Source organism: Echinops telfairi, unplaced genomic scaffold (assembly GCF_000313985.2).
Source record: "Echinops telfairi isolate 266 unplaced genomic scaffold, ASM31398v2 ScPeMD7_18;HRSCAF=68, whole genome shotgun sequence".
NCBI lineage: Eukaryota > Metazoa > Chordata > Mammalia > Afrosoricida > Tenrecidae > Echinops > Echinops telfairi.
Window position 1 is genome coordinate 92,126,487 of NW_022103915.1, and position 19,071 is coordinate 92,145,557.

At 39.0% G+C, this 19,071-nt stretch overlaps 1 non-coding gene across 1 annotated transcript; it reads right to left on the reverse strand.

Moving 5' to 3' along the window:
- Positions 1-17,556: 17,556 nt before the first annotated feature.
- On the reverse strand, positions 17,557-17,677 carry LOC115868895. Its single transcript, XR_004045855.1, has one exon. It is a non-coding gene; the product is annotated as a small nucleolar RNA SNORA61 (small nucleolar RNA).
- Positions 17,678-19,071: the final 1,394 nt, after the last annotated feature.

Below are 19,071 nucleotides of genomic sequence, written 5' to 3' on the forward strand. Positions count from 1 at the left end.
CATCATTAGTCCATTTCTCTTTGATATGTTTTTGTTTTACTGTCCATCACAGATAGAAATTTAGATAGATATTTCCTTTGTTATGCTAACAGACTATAGAGAAAATAAAACAAAAAATCATTTTGGAAAAACATACTGGAGAGAGTTTTTGCTAAAGTTCCAACTCTCCCTTCCTAAAAAACCTACTTCATATATTTGCTTTCTCTAATCTCCCAGATTATTTCCTCTTGTATCATTTGCTCAAGTGACTGTAACTGTACAGGCTTTGAAAAAATTTAATAAAACAACAGCCATTTGATATGTATATATATTATTTTTTAAACCGCATGTATTCTTCTACAACTCAGTGGGTTAATACTTAGGATTTCAATCTAATTGAGCATGTTCAACTGTTTTTTGACCTTTTTCTCAGGAACTATTTAGTCAATCCAATGCTCTGGTGGTCTATAAACATGTAGCACTTTTATAGACCGCCCCCTAGGCATAACTACTTAGAGACTGTGCCTGTCTTTCTGCAATTGTCAGTTAAATTAAAAGATTAAATTCAAAAGCAGCAAGAAAGTACAAGAACAACTCATAACCAGTGGAAATGCTTCTGGTTTTGAAAACTGTTCTGATGAATCATTGTCCTCGGAGTGTGTGTGATGCTGCTTAGAATATGGACAAGAGCTCCCGTGGTGCGATTGGCTGCTAATTGGAAGATTGGTGGTTCAAACCCACCCAGTGGTTCCAAAGGACATGGATCTGTCAATCTCCATCTTTGAAGGCTACAGCCCAGAAGACCCACAGGGCAGTTCTACTGTGTCACATGATGCTGTTGTGAGTTGAAATCTACTCAATAGCACAGCCGGGCAAATATTGTACCTATTGTGGTTATGATGGTGGGGGGAGCAGTGGAGAAAGGATTGGTGCACCTAGTAGGCGACTTAAGAAAAATATGCTTCTAACCATCCCACTCACACCCCTCCTTTTCTTTGTTTTATAATTATCTTTGTGAATGTTCTTTTCCTTTGGATGATGAGATAAAGATGGACCAGGGAGAAAGGCCTGATGATCTACTTCTAGAAATTAACCCCTGAAAACACTAGGGATTCCAGAATAGTGTCCGAGTCTTGGATTTACTTGCTTTGTCACGGTTGTTGTGTTATTGTGTTTGGGTGAGAGATTGCAGAGAAACTTATTTTTCTATTCGACAATTTAGACACACTTTGTTTCATCCCATTCGTTGCAATCCCCTTGATATAACAGCCTTCTTCCAGCTTTCTCCTCATTTCCCTTTGCCACTCTTGTTGCTCCTTCCTGCCTTGTAAACCTTGTTTTGGGGTAAATGCTGCCTTTTGGTCTCGGATAGTTGATTGTTCTAAGGAGTACATTCACTTTCTATTGTCTGCTTGAAGGTACTATCCGTGAGTGGATGCAGCTGCAGGTTTGAATGGTGGCTAAAGGCCGCTGTCTTGGGGTTTCCAACCAGGAAGTCTCTGCTTTTTCATGAGTTTTAATTTTGTTCCATGTTTTTCTTCCACTCTGTCCGGGACCTTCTCTCGGACCTTCATTCAATCAGAGTAACTGATCATGGTGGCTGGGCACCAACGAGTCCTTCTGGTTTCATGGACATGCATGCTGACGGTCATATGGTCCATTTGTCCTTTGGATTGATTGGTTTCTTGATTCTTTGATTTATTTTACTCCTCTGCTGTGGACTCACTGCCATTGAACCAATGCTGACTCATAATGACCCATGGTTTTCAGAGACTAACTGTTTACAGAAGTAGAAAGTCCAATCTTTCTCTGTGGATGAAGTAGGGTGGGGTTGGGGGAGCTCTTGGTGGTTTCAAACTGCTGACCATGAGGATTGCAGACCAACACATAACCACTATACTACTAGGGACAGGAAGAGACAAATAGGTACATCTGAGATGGCCCCTTACAAGCTTTTAAAACCCAGCACATACTCACCATAGTAGGATGTAGGTCATTATTTTTCTGTACTGCTATGCTAATTAACTTGCATGTTCTTTGAGACTCTGGTCCTAAGCCTTTAAGCTCAATGACTCAAAAAAAAAAAAAAAGCTCAATGACTCATTTCTGCCAGGTGTTTGGTTATGGCTAAGAGGTTTTCAAAACGGTCTCCTGTTTTCTCTACTATATTAAATTAAAACAGCTCACTGCCATCAAGTTGATGGGGATTCATAATGATGGTACAGGACAGTGCAGGACTGCCCCTGTGGGTTTACGAGATTGTAACTCTTTCAGAAAGTAGAAAGCCCTGTCTTTGTCCTGTGGAGCAGCTGGTGGTTTGGAACTGCTGACCTTGTAGTTAGCAGCCAGCGTGTAACCATTACACCACCAGGGCTCCTACACTCTACTATATACATAGATGTATTTGCAGCATGGATGCATACATATGTAAAAATATCTGTTGCCCAACTTATAGATCCCTGTGATTTATCTATTTGGGGCGGATCTTCAGGAGAAATAATTTGCTGAAGAAGGACATCAAGTGTGGTACGGTGGAAGGAGTCCCTTAAGGAGATGAGCTTACACACTGACCAGGAAGATCATCTTAAACACCAGGGATCAAGAAGATGGAGTTGGGCAGTGTTTTTGTCCTGCCCTGCATAGGGTTGCCGTGAGTTGGAACCAACTTCACAACAACAAACAGGAAGAAACAAAGCAATAATTTTGCTTTGAATCCTCTGACACCTACAAATTTAAAAATATTTTAAAACTCAGTTCAGAATTTTCTTTCCTCTAAAACTCTATTTTTAATTTCTTCTAGAAATGTATTACCCAATGATTTATTGAATTTGTACTTCTGAACATAAAACAATGGAGACCCTTCCAAACTCTGAATCTCTTTTGGAATATTACTATTTTCTTATTCCTCACTGAATCTGGAATCTAGAAAATGACTGACAGTTAATATGTTAAATAAGCTTGATTGTAAAGTCTAATCTTTCTTAGCTGTAACTGAAGAGAATTTCAATAGGAGAACAACCCAATGTGGGCGTCCAGAAGGCCTATAGAGTACAGAGAAACCCCAAGCAGTGCTTCTCCTGGTTACATCTTTAAACTACTATACTCCCCTTTCAGCTCTGACCTGACAGGTGTACCCATTTATTTTAAAAACTTTAATTTTATTCTTGTTATTGAGAATATATACAGCAAAGCATACATACACAGATTCAGCCATTATTACATGTACAATTCAGTGACATCAATTACATTCTTTGAGTTGGGCAACCATTCTGATACGAATTTTTACTTTTGAAACATTTGCACAGTAGTTATTTTCTGATATAAAATTATTATAATTTACCACCTATGGCCCTTACCATCGTTGACCTTTAAGAGGGCCAATATGAGGATATTGATGATATAAAAATATTCAGTGAGCATGTAGTTTAAAAATGGAACATCTTTTTTATCACTCTGCATCGTCCTCACTTCCATTTTCCATATTTACCAAGTAAAATATTCTTTTATAAGAATCCATGTTTTTGTCCACATATATGAATTTGGACTTTAATATACATAAATGGCTGTTTTGCAATAGGTATTACTTGAAATCATGCTTTTTTACTTAAAAAGTGCATCTTAGATATCTTTCCATGCTAATACATATAAAGGGACTCCTTTATATATTTCCAAAATATTTTTGGAAAAAGTGAATTAAAAAACAATATAATTTTCCTTCGAAGGGCTCTCATATATAGTCAAATATCAAGTACATGGACTCTGATGTCAGAAGAACTGGGTTCAAATCTTTGTGTAATTAATATACAATTATGGGCCAATTAGTGAATGTTCCTAATTTGCTAATTAATCTAATTGAACTTTTTAGATTCAGCTTCCTCATCTGTAAAATAAAGACAATGATAATGGTCCCCTGAGTTGGTCTGAGATCATTGAATTCATGCTGTTAGTTGTTTCTGTGGAGTTGGCTCTGACTCGCAGCTACTTGAAACAGAACAGAAGGAAACGGTTTCTGGTCCTGTGCCGTCTTTATATTTGAATCCATTTTTGTGGTTATTATGTCATTCCATCTCCTCGAGGGATGCCCTTGTCCAGTGATCCTTACATTTCCCAAGCCTCTCTTCTAAGGAACATTTCTCACTGGATTTCTTCTCAGACTTGTTGATAGTACACAGAGCAGCAATGATGAATGAACTCTTGAATTATTGTGTTGGTTAAGAATACTTAATATACCGCGTACTGCCAGAAGAATGAACGAATCTATTTTGGAAGAAATATACCCGGATGTTCCTTACCTATGAAGATGGTGGAAAATTCTCCTGTACTTTGGACTTGTCCTCAAAGTGGACAATACGTGGAGAAAGATATCATCGTGGCAGAGGGTCGGCAAAGAAGACGAAGAGCCTTGAGATGTACTCAATTAATGTGGCCCTCCTTGCTGTCATTCCTTAGGTGATGTATGATAATCCTGTACTCGATGCTTGTAGCTATGATTCCATTTTGGAGAGGGTTCTCCATTACAGGATTACATATGAGGCGGCTACATCCGGATTTTAGTAAAGCATGTGAACCAGGTCATGCCATTTGTTTCCTTGGGGGCATCTTTAAGAGGAGGGTATGGCTTACTACACCATCCTTCATTTTCCTGCTGGGTGTGGTCTGCTAAAAGATAAGTCACACCTCCATCAAAGCCATTCCTCAGTATTTAAGCACCATCTGGGACACAGAGAACAATCTACTGGGGCATTTGGAAGAGCACTCTCCAAAACTCTTTCTGACGTAGAGAGAGCCTCCAAGACTAGATGCACCGAAGACAGCGGCACAGAGAGAGACAGGGAGGAGCAATACAGAGACTATGAGGTATTTTCTCCTCTTCTGACTGTGGAATTGTGGCACAGAGGAACACGAGGGTGGTGTTTTGGACTGTGGAGGCAGAGGCCAAAGAACCCTGTGGCTGAGCGACCAAGGACAGGACAGAGAGACTTGGCTGCTGGCTGAGGAGAGGTGTTGCTAGGAACCGATGACTGAATCCTTACTGTTTGCTCATCCTAACTTGCGGTAACCAGTTAACTTCCCTAATAAATCCCTTTACTTCTGATTATTGCTCATGAGCTATTGTAAGGAATGATCGAGACCAGCATAGAAGCAGAGTGATGGGGAAGAACAGTTGGTGTTAGAATAGTTAAAGAAGGATGGAGCTGGGGGCACGTCTAACTCCTGCCTCACGGCAATAGGGAAGCTACCTCTATAGAGATTTATTGCAAAGCTCAATGAGATCAATTGATCTCAGTGGCATAAACAAGGAGTTCAAACATAGGAAAAAGGTGAGTATGATGCAAGACTGGCTAGTGCTTAGGATATAATGTGTCAGAATGGACAATAATATATGACAATAACTGATTCTGTTTGCTAGTTTATGCCAAAGATCACACGAGTGTGTTTTCCTCTAAGCACTGCTTTAGCTGTACAATGAAATTCTGAGGTATAGTATATTTATTGTTCTTCAGGTCTAAATACTTTGCTAATTTCTATCACAGTTTCCAATTTGATCCATTATATATATTTTTAAATCATTTTATTAGGGGCTCATACAACTCATCAAAATTCATACACACAATTGTGTAAAGCACATTTGTACATTCATTGCCCTCATCATTCTCAAAAAATTTGCTCTCCACCTAAACCCCTGGCATCAGCTCCTCATTTTTCCCCTCCCTCCCCGCTCCCCCCAACCCATGAACCCTTGATAATTTATAAATTATTCTTTTGTCATATATTGCACTGTCCGACGTCTCCCATTTTTCTGTTGTCTGTCCCCCAGGGAGGAGTTATATGCAGATCCTTGTAATCGGTTCCCTCTTTCCACCCCACCCTCCCTCTACCCTCCCAGTATCAACACTCTCACCACTGGTCCTGACGGGATCGTCCGCCCTGGATTCCCTGTGTTTTCAATTCCTATCTGTACCAGTGTACATCCTCAGATCTAGAAAGATTTGTAAGGTAGAATTGGGATCATGATAGTGGGTGAGGAGGAAGCATTTGGGAACTAGAAGAAAGTTGTATGTTTCATTGTTGCTACATTGCACCCTGACTGGCTCGTCTCCTCCCCACAACCCTCCTGTAAGGGAATGCCCAATTGCCTAGAAATGGGCTTTGGATCTCCACTCTGCACTCCCCCTCATTCACAATGATATGATTTTTTTTGTTCTGATGATGCCTGATACCTGATCCCTTTGACACCTCGTGATCGCACAGGCTGGTGTGCTTCTTTCATGTGGGCTTTGTTGCTTCTGAGCTAGATGGCCACTTCTTTACCATCAAGCCTTTCAGACCCCAGATGCTATATCTTTTGATAGCCAGGCACCATCAGCTTTCTTTGCCGGATTTGCTTATGCACCCACTTGTCTTTAGTGATCGTATCAGGGAGGTCAGCACATAATGATATGATTTTTGTTCTTTGATGCCTGATAACTGATCCCTTCGGCACCTCGTGATCACACAGGTTGGTGAGCTTCTTCCATGTAGGCTTTGTTGCTTCTGAGCTAGATGGCTGCTTGTTTACCTTCAAGCCTTTAAGACCCCAGATGCTATATCTTTTGATTGCCGGCCACCATCAGCTTTCTTTACCACATTCGCTTATGCACTCACTTTTTCTTCAGTGATTATGTCGGGAAGGTGAGCATCATGGAATGACACTTTAATAGAACAAAGTATTCTTGCATTGAGGGACTACTTGCATGGAGGTCCAATGTCCATCTGCTACCTTAATACTAAATCTATACATATATGCACATAGATCAATTTCCACATCCTCATATATAAATATATTTATATAAATATACATATAAATATATTTACATATGTACATGCCTGTAGTTTGACCTTTATAAATGCCCTTTACCTCCTAGCACTTTCCTCTATTTCCTTTTACTTTACTCTTGTCCCACTATCATGTTCAGCCTTCATTTGGGCTTCAGTAATTCCTCTCAGCTAAATTACCCTTGGTCACGCCCTACCAAGCCTCCTACCCCCTCCTCACCACCAATTTGGATCACTTGTTGTTCCCTTGTCCCTGGGTTTGTTAACATAACTACCTTTCCCACTGATCCATTGTATTTATGTTATTCATTTTCCAAATCTATGCTTTGTATGAGGGAAATTTTTTATATAAAATTTTGTTTTCCCCCCTTTTATACAATATGGTTAGATATAAAATGTAATCCTTATGATACCTTTTATAGTCTCCATTGAAGAAACATCTTCATTGATACTTTGTTTTTGCCAACTCAGTGAATTTTATAAATGTTTGTAAGAATACACACACCCACACTGTATTTTCATATACAGTTCTATATAAATCCATTAAGAATACTTATTCATTCTAATTTTATATATCCTTATGAATTTAAATTTTTCTTTATTAGCTTGAAAGTCTCTCTAATGTTACCTTGTAAGTATTTCAATAAAATTCAAATAACAATTTTGGTAAGGCAGATTGTGGTAGTTACATAGTCTGTTGTCAATTTGAGACTTAAGAGTGAAGAGGTGGAATTTAGCCTAACAATAAGGTCACATCTTGATGACCTCCTTTGGAGGTGCTAAGGAGATAAATATCTCATTGGAGGCAGGACACACACCCACTCCCTGAGAGACTCTACTGACAAGACACATGGAGCTATGCTGATGGCAGCCAGAGCCCTAGAGCTGGAGGAGCCACATGGAGACCCATGCCAACCCTAAGATGCTTCCACCGCCACTGGATCCACAAGACTTTCCACCCCCCACTGAATCCACAAAACTTTCTACCCACTGTCCTGTGATCTTCCTGCATTCAGCATCATTGCATGTGTTGCATGAGTCTGAAGAAGAATTTATAGATTGGTATCAGACATATGGACTAATATCAGACTTATAGATTTGATCTGGGCTGTGCTGAGGTAGTTTCTCAATATTCAGTTGCTCTTGTATATAAAGCTCTTTCTTATACACATATGAGTCTCTCTAGATTTATTTCTCTAGTCCGTCCAGACCGACACACAGATATATATGAATTGTACTTTTTAGGTGACTTGTCAATTTGTTTTATTTTTGTCTTATTTTCTTAATCATAAAATCTATTTTCTCTGAAATGATAGTAATATTGGCTTTGTTTTTGTTAGTACTTGTTGAATTGATTGATTTCATTGATAGACCTAATCAATGGCCTCTCTCATTATTAAAGAAAAAAAGAAGCACCAAACTCTTTGCCTCAAGTCAATTCTGACTCACAGTGACCCTGTGGGACAGAATAGAGGATAGAACTGCCTCTACTGAGACTGTAACTCTTTATGGAAAGAGAAAGCCTCATCTTTCTACTGCAGAGTGCCTGGTGGTTTCCAACTGCTGACCTTGAGGTTAGCAGACCAATGTGTAACCTACTATGCCACCAGGGTGTTCTTTCTTTCTCTCTCTCCCCCAATCCCTCTATCATCTCTCCCTTTTCCTCTCTCTTTCTTATCGCTCTCCATACTTTTTCTATGTGACGCTGCACTTCTCCTATCAAGAGGAGAAATGTATTCTCTACCACTAGAATAACAACTGAGCCTACACAAAATTATGCAGTCCTGGCAAATATTACAAAGGAATGTGATACTAATGAAAATTAATTAATTAATAATTAGTAAGGATGTATAAGGGTAAGTAAAAAGTATTGCTGCTAGTGTTCTAGTTCATACAGGCATCAGTTCATACGAAAAAAAATAATGTTTTAGCATGTCTTTGCGATCAGTGGGTGGCTGCAGACAAATTATCTCAGGATTACACTTGTCTCCATGTTAAAGTGACTTTAAAAGAAAGGCATACGTTTTTTGTGTCATGAAAAAATTGATTTTGAGGAGAAGGCTAATATTAGTCTTAACAAAACTCAAGTGGCTAACTTCCCAAAGCATTGAAGCTGAACCACAAGCTTACAGAAATGCTATCCTACATAATACAAATTTTAGATAGAACAAGCATTTTAAGAAAAATTGGGAAGACCTTCAATATGAATTTAAGGCAGAGAGGTCACCTCAAAAAGTTGTGTCCACTGTTTCTGGAGGCAAAAAGTGGTAATTTTGAGATATTTTTTCTAACAGGAAGCAGGAAAACTATGGTGGCTTATTGGGAGGCAGTTGTGAGTAAATTAAAAACTGCATTGGTGAAGAAAAGGCCGGACAGTGGTGCAGTGGAATGTCTCCCGTTATGACATGCCCTCGCTCATTATCTGAGAGCAGCAGGGGCCATCCCATGAGAATGTTATTAGGAAACCAAATCCCACCCACCCGGAAGTCCCGGCCATACCCCTCCAGACTTGCTTTTGTTCCTCAAGCTCAAAGAACATAGAAAAGAAACGAGATCTTGAGGATGCCCAAACTGCCGCTTTGTTGGTATAAAGAGAGGAGTGCAGGAATCCTCAGAGAAAGTTTAGGTGGGTGGAAACATCCCTAGGTTGAGGATATGTCAAGGAACAAACTTTTTTAATTTTGATGCTTTTGTTTAAAAGTTTCTGTGATTTCATAGCCAAACTTTTTGACTTTTATATATGATTAGAATAGCAAAGTAAGCATATTTAATCTAACACATAGCTACAACTCTACATATGAATATACATGAACATGAGTATATATGGAATATTAAAAAGCACAACAATTTTTGATATGGTTTGTTATGTAATAAAGGCTAACTGATACAAGTGATTTTTTTTTCTCACCTGTCCATGATCACTTCCATTTTGAAGTGACACTCAATGAGATATGTTAGCACAGTGGTTACAAGAATGGGCTCAAACATAGCAATAATTGGGAGGATTACTCAAGACCAGGCGGGAGTATGTTCTTTCATATGTGGCATTACTATGAGTTGGAACAGACTTGATAGAACCTACCAACAACCATCCTATTATGATATGCATTTGTTACCTAATATTTCCAATATTTTAGTTCAACCTTGGTTTTTGCTCCTCTCTTTAAGTAAGTCATTATTATTTTACAGTCATTGTGTTAGTCTGGGTTGACTCCAGAAACAAATCTTTTTTACACTCATCTGTGTGTAAAAAAGAACTTTATATAAAGAGTAATTATACATAATGAAACATCCCAGCCCAGTCCAGATCAAGTACATAAGTCCGATATTAGCCCATATGTCCGCTACCAATCTATAAATTCCTCTGCAGACTCACACATCACATGCAATGACACCAAATGCAGGAATATCACAGGCCAGTGGGTGGGAAGTCTTATGGATCCAGTGGCGTTGTAAACCTCTCAGTGTTGGCAGGGGTCTCCATGTGATTCCTCCAGTTTAGGGGACTAGCGTAATTCCAGGTGTCTTGCCAGCTGCAATGTCTCTTGGGGAGTGACTGTGTGTCTGGCCTTCAGTGAGCTATTTATCTCCTTAGCACCTTCACGTGAGGTCATCAAGCTGTGACCTGATTGACAGGCTAAACTCCATCTCTTTACTCATAAGTCTCTAATTGACAACAGATTATGTTAACCACCATAGTCATTTTTTCAGGATTACCCATATAATTATTTATGACTATGTTTGCTATTGCTCCACCAATTCCACTTTTAGTAGATTTTTATATAAAAACCCCCAAACCAAACCCATGACTGTTGAGTCAATTCGGGCTCATAGAGATGCTATAGAGTACCCCATAGGGTTCCCGAGGAAGAAATCTTTATGGAAATATACTGCCACATCTATGGAATATAGATGAGGAGACAATGATTTACATTGGGATAGACAGTATAAAAATATGGAATTATTCAACAACTTCTGGAATTCTAGAAAGACAAGAATACTCAAGTTCAAGGCCTGAGTGCTGACTGTGGTATAGACAGTTAAACACATACACATTGAAATGGAAAAGCCATCTGAAGGAAAGTAGAAATCTAAAAGTAACCCACGTGAACAGAGTGCTCATTTGGCTTTAACAATCACAAGCACAACAGAGTTCTCTCTGTTGCAATAGAAAGAAATGATATTATCGTCAAAATGTTAGGAGATAATAACAGTGAACCCTAAATTCTATTGAATATTATTATTCAAAAATAAAGCAAAATAAAAAGTATTCCAAGGAAAAACAAAAACACTGATAAAGTTGTCACGATTGATTGTTATTTAAAAATACATTTGAAAGCAAATCTATTTCTTTTTTGCTGACTCTGTTCAACGTTATGTCCTTCTCCAAGGACTTGCCCCTCTTCAAAACATGTACAAAGTGTGTGAGGACCAAGTATCCTCATCCTTGCTTTTAAAGAACATTCTAGTTGTACATCTCTCAAGATAGATTTGCTCATTCTTCTGGAAATCCTTGGTATTTTCCTTTCTATTTCTACTTAGTTGAGTGTTTTGATTCCTGATAGGTGTTGGATTTTGTCAAATGTCAATCTGTGTCAATCCGTGTGATCATGTGGTCCTTTCCTTTGTCTTATTTATAGTGAATTATGTTGTTTTTCTAATTGTGAGCCATCTTTGCATATTTCCATAGCTTTTCCCTTTTCATTATAATTTCTATTTCATTTCCTCTTTTATGCTCTGTGTAATAGTCTTGTTAATTTCCCAAGATCACTGCATTTGTTCACTAATTGACTCTCAGAATAACCCATTCAGTGTAGTTATGATGATTGCGTATTTTCCTGGGTAACTTCTATTTATTTATTTTACAAATCCGCCTCTTCTTCTATTACAGTTTAGCTCTGTATTTATAGTTACTATTTCTTCTTTCATGTCTTTATCACTTTGAAAATTTACCTGTTTTATACTCTCATTCAAACTGCTCCATTATTTTGTGAGTTCAGTTTTTTCCAGTGGCAGACCTTGTGAAAATTAAAGTATAAGCGGTTGATTTTGGAGGGGAAGGAAATGTATGGGAAACATTATAGAAGTAAGATGGCAAATGTATGGTAAGTAGTTATCATTCCTTCACTTCTCCACCCAAAATGAGGAATCTGGAATATTTATATGTTAGCTAGTAGGTGCCCTGGTGGTGTAGTGGTTACATGTTGGCCTGCGACCTGAATGGAAGGCAGTTCAAACCCATCTGCAGCTCTGAAGGAGAGCCTGGTTTTCTACTCCTGTAAATAGTTACTGTCTTGGGAGGTTGCTATGAGTCAGCATTGATTCAATGAGAGTGAGGTTTTTATTTTACTTATTTATGATTAGTTATTGGGTAAAGAGATCTCTGAGGCAGGTGTTAACAGAACATGCAGCTGTGTATACACAAAGGACAGGGTGGCTTTGCTCCTGTTTCAGAGAAAGACTTCCGGCAAAGATATACCGATGCTTGCATCTGGGAGGTGACCAGGAAAATGTAAGATTCAAGTCACACTCGGATAGCAATCAGCATATGCCCTAGAAAGCTAATTCTCCCGTTCGTTTGGTGGCTGACTCTTCGATGTATATTTTGTAGGTTTTATCTATGAGCTCATGTTTCATGGTGCTGCATGTGTGTGTTTGTGTTCGTGTGTGAATGCCACACTCACTCACTCACTGCAATCAAGTTGATTCTCACTCCTAGTGACTCTTTAGGAACAATTCAAACTACTTCTGAGGGCTTCTGGGTCTGTCAACTTAGAAAGAAGTCGAAAGCCTCACTTTCCCCCCCCTGTGAATTCCATAATAGTTTTGAATTAACATCTGAAACTTGTTATATTAATTTCTCATCTGTGGGGAATTTTGTATTAGGAGTGTAACTTAAAATCTGTCGCTAAATGTGTGCCTATTCCAAGCTTGGGTTTTTAATAAATCATTGTCTTTCTCCATCATTCACAGACTAGCTTCTTTGTTATTTCTCTTGGGTGATGTGCTATTTTCTTTTATTCTGCTCTGGCTAGGTGACTTTGATGGTCCTGACACGATGCCCAGTTTTAGTTTCAAGTCCCTGTATCACATAGGCCCAAGGTCATGCTAACTGCCCTTGAGTGTACTTTCTAGTCCCAAGCCCCTGGCTATTGCCAAGCTGCCGAGCCGACTGGAGGCCTGCTGCAGTCAGCTCAGAGTCAGCTTCCTATTTGGACTTCCTGTTCCTTCTTTGTTTTTGCCACCTGAGAGTCTCTCCTTTTTTTTGTTCAACCTCAGATTGGTTGCAGTAAAATTGTGTTGTCTTTTCCCGTTATTTTTAAATGTTAGTAGCAAAATGATTTCAGACTTATCTGAGTATTCTTTTTAGGGAGAGGTCGGAGGGCTAGACTTAACAGATAAGATTTTAAATATTTTAAACATAAACGGAGTATTCAAAAAACTATGTATACTGCAGCAAAGTATTTTTACTATTCAAATAAAAAGATTCCTGGCTAGTGAGTCTGGACAGTCAATTCTAGCCTGGGATCTCTGTTAATGAGCTGTAGTTGCCCAAGACAAGTTAATTAAATGCTTTATGACTCAGTTTAATCATGTTAAAAAAGAGAGTAGCTATTCACTAAAGCCCCTTCCAGGAATAAAATCCCACCAACTAGTTTACAATCTAGCACACAAGGCTGAGGCAGACAATTTAAGATAGTCAATGTAATTAATAAATTAAGTAAATCTATTTGTTTACCCTCTTCATGGGACTGTAAGTAGCTCATGGGGCAGAACAGGATGGACTCATATCTCTATAGACCCAGTGCCCAGTAGAGTGCTTAGCTCAACTTCTGGGATGTTTTGGAAGTGGTCCATACTCTTATGTTCCTGGTGCAGTAAGGAAAGGGCATGAGTACCACGTTTGACTTCCTTTGTCTTCAGTAGGGAAAAGGAGAATCGAACCCCATACCATCCCAGGGCTGATTGCCACAGCTGTAGGTCAGATGCCTCCACTCTCCAACTTCCTTTACCCCATTCTGATACCAATTGTCCCTCCCATGGCGTGCACTCTACTTCTCTACTGGGTTCTACTGTTGCCACGGCTACACAGAACTCCCAGGCAAAACCTACAATTTGCGAGGCTCATTAGAGAAGTTAATAGCTTACCACAGGCCAGGATCATACAAACACGATAGATACAGTCTTTGTCTACAGCAGCACCTCTTCTCAACCAGCTGCCGTGCATCTCCTTGGTCCTCAGCCTCTCAGTCATGTGATCCCTTGGTCTTTACCTTGTTGAGTGGGCTGGGGAGTCTGCCCCATTGCCTCATAGTCTCAATGCTGCCCCTTTGTTTTGCTTCTTGGTTTCAGTGCTATGACCTCTCATGACACTGCCACTTCTGCTAGTGATCTTGCATGTCCGTGTTCTACTGGTGGCTCTTCCTTCTGGAAAGTCCTAGGGTTCTCTCTTTCTACTTCTCACTGCCATTGAGTCAATGTTGACTCATAGAGGTCTTCTGGGGGTTTCCAAGATTTTAACTGTTTTCAGGAGCAGAAAGCCCATTCTTTCTCCCTTGGAGCTTCTGGTGGTTTTGAACTTCCAACTGTGAGGATCGCAATCCAATGAATAACCACTACACCACTAAGGCTCTATTAATCTACAACCAAATACTTTGAGGGAGTGATTCCCTGGGACGGAGGGTTCAGGACCATTGTTTTGGGGAACACTAAGGTCAATTGCCATAAAATAGTCTTTCCATTCCTACTTTGTTGAGTATTTTTATTCCGAATAGGTGTTGGATTTGTCAAATGACCTTTTTGTGTCAGTCAGTATGATCATGCGATACTGTCCTTTTATTGATGTGATGAATTATGTTGTTTTTCTAACTGTGAACCATCCATGCCTATCTGGTTTGAACTCAAGTTGGTCACAACATATTATATTTTTAGATTCTATTGCCTAGGATTCATTGAGCATTCGTCATCTATCTTCATGACAGATATTGGGCTATAATTTTCTATTTTAGTGATTACTTTACCTTGGCTTTGGTGTCAGGCTTATTGTTCATGTCATGATATGAATTCAGGAGTTTTTGATCCTTTTCCATACTCTAGAATAGTTTAGTTCAATCCGTGTCAATGCTTTGGATGTTTAGTGAAATTCACCAGGGTGGTGGGTAAACTCTGGCATTTTGTTGTTGTTAAAAGTTTACTCTGATCATGTTTTTTTCTATTGTTAAAAGTCTGTTCCGATTTTCTACTTCAGTCTGTGTTAGTTTAGATTATTGATATTGTTAGGTGTCATTGGGTTGGCTCTGACTTGGTAACGCTGTACATTAGAAAGAAGTACTGCCTGGTCTAGTGCCATCCTCATAACTGTGATAGCTATTGTGTCAACCCATCGTATTGAAGGGCTTCTTCTTTTTTGATGATCTTCTACTTCACCAAGCCAGGTGTCCTTATCCAATGTCTGATCTCTCATGATAACAAGTCCAAAGTACATGAGATGAAGTCTCCCCAGCCTATTAAAGAATAGGCCCCAGGATATTAAAGAAATATCCTGATTGTACATCTTCTAAGACAGATTTGTTTGTTCCAGCAGTTTCGTGATATTTTCAATATCCTTCTCCAGCACCATAATTCTACTCCACTAATTCTTCAGTCTTTCGTATTCATTGTCCAACTTTCTTTTTTTTTTAAAAAATTTTATTAGGGGCTCATACAACTGTTGTCCCAATCCATACACACATCAATTGTGTAAAGCGTATTTGTACATAGTTTCTCAAAACATTTTCTCTCTATTTAAACCCCCCGACATTAGGTCCTCATTTTTCCCCTCCCTCCCCGCTCCCCCCTCCCGCATGAGCCCTTGATAGTTTATAAATGGGTATTTTGTCATATCTTGCCCTATCCGACGTCTCCCTTCATCCCCTTTTCGGTTGTCTGTCCCCCAGGGAGGAGGTCACACACAGTTCCATGTAATCGGTTCCCTCTTTCCTACCCATTCTCCCTTTACCCTCCCTGTTTTGCCACTCACACCACGGGTCCTATAGGGCTCATCCGTCCTGGATTCCCTGTATTTTCAGTTCCTATCTGTACCAGTGTACCTCCTCTGGTCTAGCCAGTCTTGCAAGATAGAATTCGAGTCATGGTAGTGGGAGCGGGGAGGAAACCTTTAGGAACTAGAGGAAAGTTGTATTTCTCATCACTGTTACATCGCACCCTGACTGGCTCATCTCCTCCCTGAGACCCCTCCATTGTCCAACTTTCATATGGATCTGGGGAACTGAAAATATCATGGTGTGTGTCAGATACACCTTAGTCCTCAAAGTGACATGCTTGCTCTTCAACACTTTAAAGTCTTGTGCAATAGATTGGCCCAAATGCACCACATTGTTTTATTTCTTGACTGCAGCTTCCATGAACATTGATTGTTGATCTAAGGGAAATGTAATCCTTGACAGCATTCATCTTTGCTCCATTTATCGTGGTATTGTCTATTGGTCTAGTTGTGAGGATTTTTTAGATGCAATCCATACTGAAGGATATAGTATTTGATTTTCATCACTCATGTGTCCACTCCTTGCTTCCAGCAAGTTTCTGTCATCTGCAGATCCCAGGTTGTCAATAAGCCTTCCTCCGGTCATGATGCTGCATTCCTCTTTATCTTACAGTTTCTCAAATAATTTTCTCAGCATACAGAATGAATAAATCCAGTGAAAGGATACACCCTTGACAGACATCTTTCCTGACTTTAAACCATGGCGGTGTTCTCATGTCCTGCTTGAGCGACTGCCTCTTGCATCACGTACAGGATCAGAGCACAGTGAAGTGTTCTGGGTCCCAGCCTTCTCAATACCATCCTCAGTTTGATATGCTCCACATGGTGGAATGTCTTTGCATAGTCACTAAAACACAAGTAAACATCTTTCTGATATTCTTTGCTTTCAACCAAGATCCACCTGATGTCAGAAATTAGATCCCTCATAACATGCCCTCTTCTGATTCTGGCTTGAATGTCTGGCAGCTCCCTTTCAATGCACTGTTTCAAATGTTGTTGAATGATATTCAGCAAAATTTTACTTGCATGTGATAATAATTACATTGTTTGATAATTTCTCATTCTGTTGGGTCACCTTTCTTTGGAATGGGTGAAAATATAAATCTCTTCTGGTGGGTTGAACAGGTAGCTGTCTTCTGAATTTCTTGTCATAGACAAATGAATGCTTCCAGTGCTTCATTAGCTTGTTGAAACTTTTCAATTGGTATTCTATTAATTCCTCGAGCTTTGTTTTTCACTAATGTCTTCAGTGCAGCTTGGATATCTTCCTTCAGTACCACCAGTTCTTTATCAGATGCTACCTCTTAAAAAGGTTGACTATTGACCAATTGTTTGTTCATATACTGACTCTGAATATGCCTCCCATCTTCTTTGGATCCTTCTTGCATTGTTCGACATTTTGCCCTGGGAGCCCTTCAATATGGAAACATAAGGCTTGACTTTGTTCTCTTTAGTTCTTTCCGTTAAGATAGGCTGAGTGTATTCTTTCTTTTTTGGTTGTCTAATTCCAGGTCTTTGCACGCTTCACTGTGCATTAATAATACTTCGTGTTGTTGAGCTGTCTTTTGAAAATTGATGTTCAGTTCTTTTACCTCATTATCTCTTCCACTTACTTTCAAGAGAAAGCGTCAGAGTCTCTTCTAACATTCACTCTGGTCTTTCTTTTACTCTGTATTGTTAGTGACCTTTTGTTCTCTCTTGGTATTATGTTCTTTTTGTTTTGTTTGAAACTAGCTCGCATGCCACCAAAAAATTTAAGTCAGTTTCAATTCTACTTTTCCTCTTTTTATAACCATTCAGATCAGGGTTTAGATCTGATAAGTAAGGAATCTGGATGTTTTTAAAGGCTGTGACCCTTCTTTATTTACAAACAAGAAATCAAACATTATTATTAGTTACCTTTCATTTGTGATACATAACACATATAAAGAAAAGCATGCTATATGAGGTTGCACGGTCCATTGCATCAGAACAGTGACAGTGTGCCATGAAATCTCCAGTGCATGTAGAGTTGCTTCTTTTTTTATTTTTCCCACCCTTTCTCTCTTCTTCTCTTTTTCCCACACCCTCCCCCACTCCCCATCTCTTGTATCACCATAGTTCTTAGTCCTTTATTTTTGTGTGAAAATCATATTTATCTTCATGAGATTAACTAACTTTGTCGAGCAACAGTGGCCTCCAGTCTTTTTTTCATGTCATCAGATGTTTGACAGACGCATCACTGTTTTTAAGGATGCATGGCATTCCACATGTGTGCGTACCAGAGTTTGTTTATCCATTACTCCACAGACAAGGTTTTTGATTGTTTCTATATTTTTGTTGTTGTAGAAATTGTTATGATAAACATGGCATGCATAGATCCGTTCATGTTTTGCTCTTTATTTTTAGACTATATTCCAAGTAGAGAGATTGAAGACTCATAAATTATTTTGATTTGCATTTGATTAAGGAAGTGCCATACTATTTCCCAGAGCTGTTGCACGGTTCTGCAATTCTACTACAGATATTTGAGCATTCCAAACTCTCCACGTCCCCTCCAGCATTTATTATCTTCTGTTTCTTTCTTTTTTTGTTGTTGTTATTTTAATTCTGCCAAGAGTGTCGGTGTGAGGTGGCATCTCATTGTTTTAACTTGTATTTCTCTTATAGCTAATAAGTACGAGCATTTTTTCCAATAATTGCTATCTGCCTGGAAGTTTTCTCTAGTAAACTGTCTATTCATGTCTAGTGTTTATTTTTTTGATTGGGTTATTTGTGTTTTTCTTATTAAGGTGAAGTTTTCTATAGATTTTTGAAATTAGCCTTCTGTTTGATATAGCATTGCCAAATACTTTCCCACCAATATGTGGGTTCTCTTTTGACTCTTTTGATGATGTCGTTTGGTGTTCAGGAGGTCCCAGTTCTCTATTTTGTCTTATATAGTGTGGGCACTATTCGTTATGTTTAATAGTGTATTTATGCCTGGTATTGGGGTCCTTAAGTTTATTCCTATTTTTTTATTGATAATCCTTTTGAGTCTAGGGTTTATAGCTAGGTCTTTAATCTATCTTGAGTTTATTTTTCGACCTACTATGAATTTTGGCCCTTTGTGTGTTGTTCTTGATGTCACCCACAGCTCTACAGGCCTTCTGTCATTAATGCTCAGTAGGTCAAATCTGTTCTTAAGGTGGTCTCTAAATTCTGGTGGGATATACGCAAGGTTGTATTTTAACTCTAATGGAATTGTTTCCATT